At 42.0% G+C, this 10,905-nt stretch overlaps 1 pseudogene; it reads right to left on the bottom strand.

Annotated features, from left to right (window-relative positions):
• Positions 1 to 10,578: 10,578 nt before the first annotated feature.
• Positions 10,579 to 10,696, bottom strand: LOC124803976 (annotated as a pseudogene).
• Between the last annotated feature and the right edge of the window lie 209 nt (positions 10,697 to 10,905).

Raw genomic sequence — 10,905 nt, 5'->3', positions numbered from 1 at the left:
CTATTTCCATGTCCTTTACCGCTGTCTCGTATCAGTCTCCCTATCCACCGTGTACATAAAACAATTTGAGTTTGCGGTAGCCTCTCATTGTTGCAGAACTTGAGTGACCAGTTGCATTCAGGAGACCATAAAGATATAACAGTTTCCCACTTGTCCATATTTGTTTGGATGAAACCGTTCTTTTTGATATTTTATTGTAGATATCGATGGCCGTAGTTCGTGTTCTAATACAGTAAATGTCATTTATCGTTATTATTGACCAACTACCGTTTACTAATAGACTACATACATCCAAACTTCATCCCTCCCCAGAAACTACCACGATCTAACCAAATGCTAGGAAGGCAGATGAAATAATTGTTGAGACGCACATTAAAAATCTGAATAAACAATTTAGTATTCTTGAGATAATGTCGAAATGAAAGATTCCGTTGCACATATGTTAGTAATATCAGTACCAAAATCAAAATGAGTTTTAAAGCTTTTGGATATCCACTTGATGCAAGCAAGCCCATTGAAAAGCAGAGAGCTAGATCTTAATACACAGGGTGTCCATAATTAAAGTTCCAGTTTTAAAATGCTCTAGAAAGATGCCAGGATGACGTGAAATTTGAACGGTATATTATTGACGGAGGGGAAAACGTCATGGAACAAAAAAAAAAATAACAACAATTTTATCAGTAGATGGCATGTAAAAGGGGTCAGCTGCAAATGAAAGATAAATTGGAATACGACGACTATGGTTTGAGTTCCACATTCTACCTGTTCCATGTACATGATCGTGCAAGTTCGGCAGCAACAGTTGTGGCACTATTAGTCACATAAACCTTCCACCATGGCAAGTTCGTACCACATCAGACGGGAAAGACTGGTTTTGATTGTCCTGAGAACAAAAGCCAGTTCTAACTCAATAGCTCTAAGATATGTCAATGTAAATAATTGATTACAAATATTTCAGTACCAAGAATATCGATACAAAACCTCGATAATCGATACAGACTCACATGCTACAGACCACCATCTTGTGTTGTGTGTATAACATCGAAGCAATTTGTGCAGTGAATTACTTTGGCAATGAGTGACAAAATATAATGTGCAATAGTGTAATTTCAGCCAACAGTTCCGCCATTACACCAGTGACGCAAGTGAAGCAGCAAGATGATGAAATTGTAAGTGATCGACTGTCATATGAATGCCTTTCACACTATTTTCGTAACATATAACTGATGCAAATCTATCTGCATCCTATACACAGTGTGATATACATAGTCAACCACAAAGAAGAAAACCAGCAGAAAACATCACTGATTTCAATTTCTAGCCATACACTGCCCCCCTCCTTCCCACCAAATGTCACACCAGGAGCTACAGTAAAGAACAATGGACACAGTGTTCTAGATTAATCTGGTTTAAGACAGTTTATTTTTAAGTAACATTTCTCTATGTTGTATGTATAAACGCCTGAAGATGAACAGAACATGTTCGAAACGCGTTGCATTATGTTAAATTAAGCATGAAATAAAAATTGACTGGTAGCAGAAACTTGAAAAAAATGAGAAGTCAACCGGATTAAGATTAAGTAATCTTGGTGGCCAAGCTGTAATAAAATGATAGCTTATAATTGTAGAGTTTCCAAAACTCCTCAGCTGCAGCCGCTTCACTCGCTGTAAAATCTTGCATAAAAATGATCCTAACCACAAATCCACGCTGTTGAATGGTGGGAGTGACAGAGGTGGGAAAAATAGAGTCATGACGTGTACCAGAGACGGTACAGGTACCAGGGCCCGCAGGACTCAACCCTCACCATTGAGTCACCTTTGCACTTGTACCAGTTGACGTGCATGCAGATTTTCCGTTGTCTATATTATGCCATTCTGCACAATGTCCCTGGAAATGGAAATGGGTTTCGTCAGACCACAGAATATTCCGTGATTACTAATTGTCCACCTCCCATGAGTGCAAGAAATTCCAGTGCAAATGCTCATATTGCTTACAGGTCAGCAGGAAGCAACTTCTGAACATGAGTATTTTGTATGGATAGCAGTGCAGCATGTTTCGTAGGATTTTATGCACGTGCCCGCGTGCAGTTCTCCGTAGATTGCATGTTTGCATACCAACACATGACCATTCCGGCAATGCTGTGGCCACATCTTCGACGGACGTCGCATCAACTCCTTTCCTCCCTCCGTCTTACTGCACTTCAAAAGAACCTGTTTTTCCAATTTTGAAATAATTTTCTCCAAACCTTTAGTGGACTTCAGACCAATGCCTTTTTTCGTACCCGTAAGTGTCCGGAACTTCTGCTGGACTAATGTTGCACAATCACCGTTCTTGTAAATGAACTTTCCAGTAGAACACGATTCTTCATAGGGTCAGTCTTGTTGGGTGGATCTGACGCAAGCTGAGCAACGGCCGTGTGCTGCGCTTCTGTTTGTATTTGTACGCATGTTCTGACGTTTATACCGCCATCTGTTGGTCAAATTTTCGTAATTTCCTTATTTTATATTTTTCTTTGTTTCAAGACGTTTACCCTTGCATCAGTAATTATCTACGTAAATTTACGTTGTACTAGCAGTGGTTCTTTTTCCACAGAAATCTGGAACAGCAACTTTGGTTAAGGGACCCTGTATATTTACTATCGATCCCACTGAGATCGTATTGTATCTTTGATCAATCATATTGAACACCCCCATTTTAATCCACCTAAACTCCTCTCTTTACTGAATTATGTAACTTAATGCAAATGCACGTAATCAAGTAGAATTAAAAATATTGCAAACCAGTTAATTCTGATCTAAAGGTCAACCCCGTGTTGGAATATCTTTCTGAATGTGAAACTTAAGCTGCATTTATACTGTCATAACTATCGAGCATTACGAAGGCGCGAATCAACAGTTTCCAGCGACTAAAACAGTAGTTTAGGTTTTACAAGTGCTTTGTTTCTCTAACATATTTGTACCTTTCTTTCTGGACAAATAATGTATTACATTTCGGTTTATTGTTTCCGATGAGGATTTGTAAAATTTGAGCAATACCTACGCCTCACATTTCATGCAGAAAAGGTCTTTGTTTCATTGGCTTCCACACTATACCAGGGTATACGTATATCCGTCGATATGAAGTCGTTGGACAATGAAGATCCGTAATCCCTCTCCCTTGTAAATGGGCCTGTCTGAATCGCAGGACGGATTCTACATTATTGTCGCTACGGTTCCTGTTTGTTCTGACGGGCGTTGTGGCCGAGCGGTTCTAGGCGCTTCAATCCGGAACCCCGCTGCTGCTTCGGTCGCAGGTTCGAATCCTGCCTCGGGCGTGGATGTGTGTGATGTCCTTAGGCTAGTTAGGTTTAAGTAGTTCTAACTCTAGGGAACTGATGACCTCAGATGTTAATTCCTATAGTGCTCAGAGCCATTTGGAGCATTTGAACTATTTGTTGTAGCCTGTGCTAATGCTGTGACCATGAAGGTTCAAATACTTGCAAATATTTAAAGTGCAACTAACAACAAAGCGACAAAGCCATGTACAAACGTGTGGAGATCGTTATCCTGATTTCGAGATAGTTATTGATTCTTGCGGCATATATCCCCTTGAAAGTGTTCAGTGCCATGTTCTTTTCTCGAAATTCATTTCGCTTCCCACTGAAGTAGCCTGTAACTAATAGGTTGTTGGCGGCTGCTCGTCCTGTCTTCGAGTGGGTTGATCATGTACTTTCGCGGCTGACTGAATGTTAACAGTACCAATACGGCGATTTTAAATGTAGTTATTAGACCGCGTCGGGTTTAGATCTGTACGAAAATCCCCAAGTAAAAAGCAGTTCAACAAGACACGGAGTAGGCTGAAAGCTCTTAAAACAGGCACATCGTAGGCTATATATTATGTAACGGCCGCATCGCATATTCATCGACAGTGTTCGCAAAAAATTGCTTAAAAAGTGGCAGAAATATACCTTTGTCATAATTTAAAATAGTTAATCCGCAGACAAAACGTCAAATGTACATGTTGGAATACAGGTAAAACGTTTCACTTCATTGACTGTGTTTGATATAAGGGCAGCTACTGTTTTACATAAGTAATGACGACAGATAAAACATTAATGGTATATTCTGAAACACAAGTACAACGTTTCACTGCGTTGAACGTGGTTTCTATGTGCGCAGCTCCTGTTTTACATTAGTAATGACGAAGTGCTGTTCTCCTTTTTTGTAGTCGCAGTTATTGTATCCTCAACCACGACCACTTTGTGTAGAAAATATTTGCTCTACATTTAGCGTGTGTAAAAACGACACGAATTTTGTATGTATTAGATATTCTAGATTCTCTTACATTCGACGCAACTATTCTAATGTGCTCTTTCTAGATGCAGGTTTTGCAAACTCTACTGTACTTGACTGTCAACTCTAGATCATTGGCTTAAGGGCGTCTTTTACCCATTTATGGCAGTGTATTTAGTATTTTTAAATTCTACTTGTAAGATGGGCTTGTGTGTATATGTATTTATTAAGCTAATTTCTAACAACTGGGACCGACGACAAATCAGCTTGGTCCCTTCACCCCCTTTTAAACCAACCAACCAATCTAACAATCACTACCTTGATGGACTGAGAGTAAATAGAAGACATACGAAAATAGTGAGAAGCAGCAGGGATAATAGGTGAAAACTTAACCTCAGAATTTGAGATCACGAAATAGACGAAGTTAAGGAATTCTGCTACCTAGGCAGCAAAATAAGCGAGGGCGGACGGAGTAAGGACGACATAATAGACCGACTAGCACAGGCGAAAGCGGCGTTGCTGGCCAAGAAGAGTCGCTGGTATCAAACAAAGGCCTTAATTTTACTGAGACATTACTGCGAATGTACGTTTAGAGCACGGCAGTTTATGGTGCTGATACATGGACCGTGGAAAAAGCGAAAGAGAAGGGAATCCAAGCATCTGAGATGTGGTGCTACATAAGAACGTTTAAAATTAGGTGAACAGATAAGCTGTTTAGGAATGAGGAGTTACTCCGCAGAATTGTCGAGGATAGGAATATATAGAACACACTGACAAGAAGAAGAGAGGGGTTAATGGGCCGTCCGTTACGACATCAGAGAATAACTTCCACGGTAGTAAAGGGAGCTTTAGAGGATAATAACCTTCAGCCGTGCGTGGCTCAAGATTTTGACCTGTCCTTCCTGCAATTCTGAAACGGCCAGAATATTTTTTTTTAAATTTTATGTTAATGTTTTCTGGCGCCACTATCCTTGCTCACCTTCCTTGTCCGTAACTGGCAGCACCAGCGTTATCGATAGTAGGTTCGTGTTACTATCTGTGGAGCGACCGCGAGTATTTCCGGGTTCTGCTCCGACAGGAAAGAGGCGGTGTGTCGGTGGAGTGAGTCGGCAGAGTCCCTCGGAAGGCAGACAGTCGCATGTTAGTCAGTCGCTGTGAGCCTCAGTCACCTTTGGGTTGAGGACGGAGTCGGGTTCGTCGTTACTCTGCAGCTGCACGAGTTGGCAGGCAGTAGCAAGCAGGTCCACGCGGCGCAAGTACGCGCCTGGACCGTGGTCGACGCTGACGGAAGGCCGTTGGTCTGTCAGTCGGCTGGCCGTCTGCTGAGCACTGACACCAGCATCAGTCGGGGAAGAGTTGGTAGCCAGCAATGGTCGGGTCCGCATGGTATTAGTATTGGCCAGGTCCGCTGTTGGCGACAGTGGGCTGCCGTTGGTCGTTTGCTCGGCCGGTCGTCTCTATCGACGACGTCTTGGATCCTCTGCACGAGCTCCTTTTCCGAGTTGGGATGTGGTTGGACCTTTTTGTTAGTTAGAACTGAGCAGCGACGTAGTCTCCTCAGCGCGAAGCCAGGCCGGGGTGTTTGGCGGTGGGCACGCGCTGTTGCATTGTGAGCAACTTTTCGCTTTCCTCCGAAGCAGGATCCTCAAGTTGAGTAATTAGTTGCCTGTTATTAAAACTCGACTGTTACGATTGCTTCGTTTTGGTGGATTGTTCTTTCCTCAGCCGTTGACGCGTGTGATAATAAGTGGTGTGTATTGTTGCCTACAACCCGCAGCCTTCTTCCGTAGTGATTTGACAGTTGTGATTTGTGTTTTCTGTACGCTTTTAAACTTGTCTTGAGTGGTGTTTGATGCCTTGATCTTGGTGAGGCCGTGTCCGAAGTTATAGGTTACTTTAAATCCGTCTTGATTGCAAATTTTTTTTTTTTATTATTCATATGACCGGTTTCGGTTCATTCAGAACCATCTTCAGATCTGATATTTAAGTTACAGAAGTAACCCGTCCAATTCAGCAACTTTCACATGCTACGTCACATAAATTTTATGTGACGTAGCATGTGAAAGTTGCTGAATTGGACGGGTTACTTCTGTAACTTAAATATCAGATCTGAAGATGGTTCTGAATGAACCGAAACCGGTCATATGAATAATAAAAAAAAAAAAAATTGCAATCAAGACGGATTTATAGTAACATAAAATCACTGATTGCTGTTATCCCATAAGACATTATGTCTGTTTTTGCGAAGTTATAGGTATCTTAATTTACTCGTCATCGCCCGCTGTTGTTGTTGTAGTCTTCTGTCTTGAGACTGGTTTGATGCAGCTCTCCACGCTACTCTGTCCTGTGGAAGCTTCTACATCTCTCAATACCTACTGCAACCCACATCCTTCTGAATCTGTTTAGTGTATTCATCTCTTCGTCTCCCTCTACGATTTTTACACTCCACGCAGCCCTCCAATACTAAATTGGTGATCCCTTGATGCCTCAGAATATGTCCCACCAAATAATCCCTTCTCCAAGTCAAGTTGGCAACAAATTTCTCTTATCCCCAATTATATTCAATGCCTCTTCATTAGTTATGTTACATACCCATCTAATCTTCAGTATTCTTCTGTAGCACCACATTTCGAAAGCTTCTATTCTCATCTTGTCTAAACTATTTATCGTCCACGTTTCACTTCCATATATGGCTACACTCCATACAAACTCTTTCAAATACGACTTCCTGACACTTAAATCTACACTCGATGTTAACAAATTTCTCTTCTTCAGAAACGCTTTCCTTGCCATGGACAATCTACATCTTATATCCTCCCTAATTCGACCAACATCAGTTATTTTGCTCCCCAAATAGCAAAACTCATTAACTACTTTAAGTGTCTCATTTCCTAATCTAATTCCCGCAGCGTCACCCAATTTAATTCGACTACACTCCATTATCCTCGTTTTGCTTCTGTTGATGTTCATCTTATATCCTCCTTTCAAGACACTGTCCATTCCGTTCAGCTGCTCTTCCAGGTCCTTTGCCGTCACTGACAGAATTACAATGTCATCGGCGAACCTCAAAGTTTTTATTTCTTCTCCATGGATTTTAATTCCTACTCCGAACTTTTCTTTTGTTTCCTTTACTGCTTGCTCTGTATACAGATTGAATAACAGCGGATAGACGCTACAAACCTGTCTCACTCCATTCGCAACCACTGCTTCCCTTTATGTCCGTGGACTCTTATAACTGCCATCTGGTTTCTGTACAAATTGTAAATAGCCATTCGCTCCCTGTATTTTACCCATGCCACCTTTAGAATTTGAAAGAGAGTATTCCAGTCAACATGGTCAAAAGGTTTCTCTAAGCCTACGAGTGCTAGAAACGTAGATTTGCCTTTCCTTGACCTATTTTCTAAGATAAGTCGTAGGGTCAGTATGTCCTCACGTGTTCCAACATTTCTACGGAATCCAAACTGATCTTCCCCGAGGTGGGTTTCTACCAGTTTTTTCCATTCGTCTGTAAAGAATTCGTGTTAGTATTTTGCAGCCGTGGCGTATTAAACTGACAGTTCGATAATTTTCACGTCTGTCAACACCTGCTTTCTTTGGGATTGGGATTGTTATATTCTTCTTGAAATCTGACGGTATTTCGCCTATCTGATACATCTTGCTCACTAGATGGTGGAGTTTTGTTAGTCCTGGCTCTCCCAAGGCTGTCAGTAGTTCTAATGAAATGTTGTCTACTCCCGGGGTTTTGTTTCGACTTAGGTCTTTCAGTGCTCTGTCGAACTCTTCAGACAGTATCATATCTCCCATTTCATCTTCATCTATATTCTGTTCCATTTCTATAATATTGTCCTCAAGAACATGGCCCTAGTATAGACCCTCTATATACTCCTTCCACCTTTCCGCTTTCCCTTCTTTGCTTAAAACTGGGTTTCCATCTGAGCTCTTGGTATTCATGCAAGTGGTTCTCTTTTCTCCAAAGGTCTCTAATTTTCCTGTAGGCAGTGTCTATCTTACCCCTAGTGATATTCGTCTCTATTTATTTATGCAGTTGGATCTGACGGTTGGAAATCGGTCAGACTGTCGGTCGGTCGTGAATCGTCCCTAGGTTGTGCTGCCTTCTCATATCTGACCTTAAGCCTTGGCTGCCGGTCCTACTTCTCTACACCCTTAAGGAACATTCTCAGGCTCATCCTGGAGTATTTTCTGAACACCACTTGTCACAGTTTTATTTTGTGTTTTCCCATTTTTTAATTTTGTAAGTACTGTGCTTGGCCTTCTCTAGTGTATTAACGCTGTTTTAATTGATTGAAATTAACTCTTCAGCCGAGTCTTATTTAAAATTCTTGTTTGCTCTCTATTTAGGCCTTCAACCTCGTTTGTTTTAAACCTTGTGGCTTTCAGCCGTACTGTGTAAATTCCTTTTTGTAACGTTTCTCTTTAATTACCTTGAATTCTTAAAATGGAATTCACGTGTACTGTGTAAATGCATATCTTAAGGTTTGTCTTTAATTATTTTGAATAATTGCTTGGGCGTTCAGCTGTGAAGACCCGAGAACAGTACAAACAGTTAATTCGCCGGGAAAGCCTAAGATCACTCACAAGACATATCAAGTTTTCTTAAAATGGTTTTCTGTTGTAGAGTGTAAATGCTTGTCTTTAAAGGTGGCCTCTTATTATGTAGAAATATTATTTGCTTTTCAGCCGAGGAATTAATTTAAATTTTCCGTAATATGGCTTTTAGCCGAAGTTAGTAAATGCTTGCCTTTTACAGAATTTCCTTTGGTCGTCTGGAATATTTTTTGGGCCTTAAGCGTAGAACATATATTAATATTACTTAAGTAAGGCCTTCAGCCGTTTGTGTAAATTCTTTTGCCTTAAAAGGAATTACTTAAGGATATTTTAATTTTATTTAAGTAAGTCCTTCAGCCGTTTCTCTAAATCCTTGAGTTTTAAAGGTTATTATTTAAACTTTATTATTGAGAAGTTGCTTGGACCCTCAGCCGTGAATTGATCCTTGTTGTTTTAAACAGAAAACTGTGCACTGGTTTTCGAGGAATAAAGTAGTGTGCTCTTGTGTAACTAACAGTAACTGATCTTGGCCCCTTTCCACAACCTGATCCGGTCTGTCCTGCAAAACTGGATTTCAAACCTGTAAAGGAAGACAGATATTGGAATAAATCCATCAAATAATTGTGGATGTAGGTTGCAGTGACTGCCCTTGAGCACTGTCCGAATCTTAAATATCCGGAGTGGCTCTGGACCATACACTCACATATAAGAAAGACTGCCTATACTTGAAACGGAAGTGTCTGTCAGACACATAGTGTGAAAGTGACAGACACCACGTGGAGAGCTCACCCACACAGTGCGAAAACTAGTGTGCTAGCGCTGTGCTACTCCAATGCTCCATAGGCATGCTCAGCATATCTTTATATGGCGTCAGTCAGCGCATCCTCTGCTCATATCAAGAAAGAGCATCTTGGCAACTACTGAAGCTCTTACAGGAACACCACAACATGCAAGGACTTGAGAGTGATGGGAGGGATGTCAACATTTGAAGAAATGGAAGATCCCAAAGGAAGAGCGCCCTCCTGGTCGTTCAGAGAAGTGGACTGTATGGAAGGACCACGAGGTGCAATATCAACCTGTAGAGTTGAGGCCTTCCTGTGAATTCAGATTTTTTTTAGATGTGGTTGGTTGGTTGATTTGAGAGGACGGCGGGGGGGGGGGGGGGGGGGTGGAGGGGAACACACAGCAAGGTCATCAGTCCAATCGGATTAGGGACGGATGGGAAAGGATGTCAGGCGTGCCCTTTCAAAGGAACCATCCCGGCATTTACCTGAAGCGATTCAAGGAAATTAGGGGAACCTAAATCATTACAGCCAGACGCGGGTTTGTACCGTCGCCATCAAAACTGGTGCAGTGGAGACTAATGGCCATCTACGACAGTGTTCTTCATCTCCAACCACACGGGTAATGAGAGCCCTGATGGGGGCAACACCGAATGCATTCAACGTGCCCATTTTCTAGTCAGCCAACATGAGGGAACATCAGAAAGTAACACACAATAATTATACCAGCAAGAGGTTCAATAAAAAAAAATTCCTCCCGAACAGGCCATGAAGGCTCAACTGTACCGACCGGCCGCCGCGTCATCCTCAGCCCATAGGCGTCATTGGATGCGGATATGGAGGGGCATGTGATTAGCACACCGCTCTTCTGGCCATATGTCAGTTTCCGAGACCGGAGCCGCTACTTCTCAATCAAGCAGCTCCTCAGTTCGTCTCACAAGGGCTGAGTGCACCTCACTTGCCAACAGCGCCCGGCATACTGTGTGGTCATCCATCCCAGTGCCAGCCCAGGCCGACAGAGCTTAACGTCGGTGATCTGACGGGAACCGGTGTTGCCACTGCGGCATGGACGTTGGCAAGAAGTACACAGGGTACAAAACAAAATGAATCAAAAACGAACTTACGTCTTTTACCCGCTTTCCTAGAAAGTCACCAACGTTCAAACACAGTTCTCTCATTATGGTACCAGTATCAAAAGGCCCAGTTCATATAATTCCGTTTAGCTGAAGTATAGTCATCTGCGGACTGCTGATTTCACTTCCACATCTGTTGGAAAGCGTGGGCTG

Source organism: Schistocerca piceifrons, chromosome 6 (genome assembly GCF_021461385.2).
Source record: "Schistocerca piceifrons isolate TAMUIC-IGC-003096 chromosome 6, iqSchPice1.1, whole genome shotgun sequence".
Lineage (NCBI taxonomy): Eukaryota > Metazoa > Arthropoda > Insecta > Orthoptera > Acrididae > Schistocerca > Schistocerca piceifrons.
Note: the sequence above shows the minus strand (reverse complement) of the source record. Positions and strands in the feature narration are given on the sequence as shown.